Source organism: Echinops telfairi, unplaced genomic scaffold, assembly GCF_000313985.2.
Source record: "Echinops telfairi isolate 266 unplaced genomic scaffold, ASM31398v2 ScPeMD7_7409;HRSCAF=8447, whole genome shotgun sequence".
Classification (NCBI taxonomy): Eukaryota; Metazoa; Chordata; class Mammalia; order Afrosoricida; family Tenrecidae; genus Echinops; species Echinops telfairi.
Genome location: NW_022111309.1, coordinates 13,772,930 through 13,774,301, shown reverse-complemented (window position 1 = coordinate 13,774,301; position 1,372 = coordinate 13,772,930). Strand labels below are relative to the sequence as shown.

Sequence of the window (1,372 nt, the reverse complement as noted above, 5' to 3'; positions counted from 1 at the left end):
CTGTTGCATGCCATAACATGAATGAGCCTTGAAAACAACATGCTGTATGAAATAATTTAGTCACAAAAGGGAAAAATCCATGGGATCTCATGTATATGAGACAGCTAACTATATAGAAACCAAAAATTACTAGTGGTAACCAGTGGTGGGAAGAAGTCATAAGGGAGAATTCTTGCTTCGAAGACCTTGAGTTTATATTAGCAATATGGAATGATTTGAAAAATTATGGTGAGGATTTTTGCAGAACTTGAAAAATATAACCAATGTTACTGAATTATACACTCATAAGTTGTTGACTGGGTGTGTATTTTGTTATGTATATTTTGGTTATACTGAGATAACACAGGGAAAACAAATATGACATGCATTATCCAGTATGATGCATGAACTAACAAATAAGAATATGATATGAATTTATAACATTTTTTGAATACTCAATGTCACTTACTATTAGAAGACTTGTCACTTGAATTAGCTCTGTGTATTCTTATAAAATGCTTAAGAGGTAGACATGGCCATTCTACCAATAGATGACTCAGGTATATAGAACCATACAACTTATCCAAAGCCTCACAACTACTAAGTAGTAGAGGCTCATTTGAGAATTTTGACTTTACTATCTATCTAAAGGGCTATAAATAGTCTCACATGAAGCCAAGCTGCCTGCTATTAAGTCAATGCTGACTCATAAAGATGCTGTAGGACAGGGTAAGACAGCCTGTGTGAGTTTTCGAGATTCATTTTTTGTTTCACTTTTCTGACATATATTATATTATATAATATATTTACATTTTAACAGTTTTATTGACATATATTTCACATATATTATAGTCAATAGATTACTTTTTAATTTGGAGTTAATACATATATAATATCATATTATATCATACCATCCCATAGTTCAATCACATCAAGTAGTATTGTACAATAATTGCTATAGTTTCTAAGCATTCTTTTCCTTCCTGGACTCCTTGACATTGGCTCCCTTTTATGGACCCCCTAACCATTCCCTGAAACTCTTATTCTACTTGCATTCCCTATATATTCATCAATCTTGGGTTTCATATAGTGAAAAACAGAAAAACATGTAACACAAATTCAAGAGGGTGATCCCAATGACATAACACACCTGAGATAAACCCCAATATGAACAAACAAAAAAAATATGGAAAATGTTGAAAACCAGATCAGGTCTAACATGCATCGGTGGGAGTGGAGTGTGTGTGTCAACTGACAGGGCATTAATAGCTGAAGTCTGGTTTATCATTTTGATCTTCGATAGCCCTCTCTCAGATGCACTCTGTTTGATAACCCATCTCTTCCCATCCCTGGATTACGGAGACCAACTCTTTATGCAAGCCGAAAGGCCAGT

General features: G+C 34.1%; 1 protein-coding gene across 1 annotated transcript in view; it reads right to left on the bottom strand.

Annotated features, from left to right (window-relative positions):
* Positions 1–1,372, bottom strand: part of AGBL1 (AGBL carboxypeptidase 1) — a 1,177,048-nt gene that overhangs the window by 326,004 nt on the left and 849,672 nt on the right. The window lies entirely within an intron of this gene.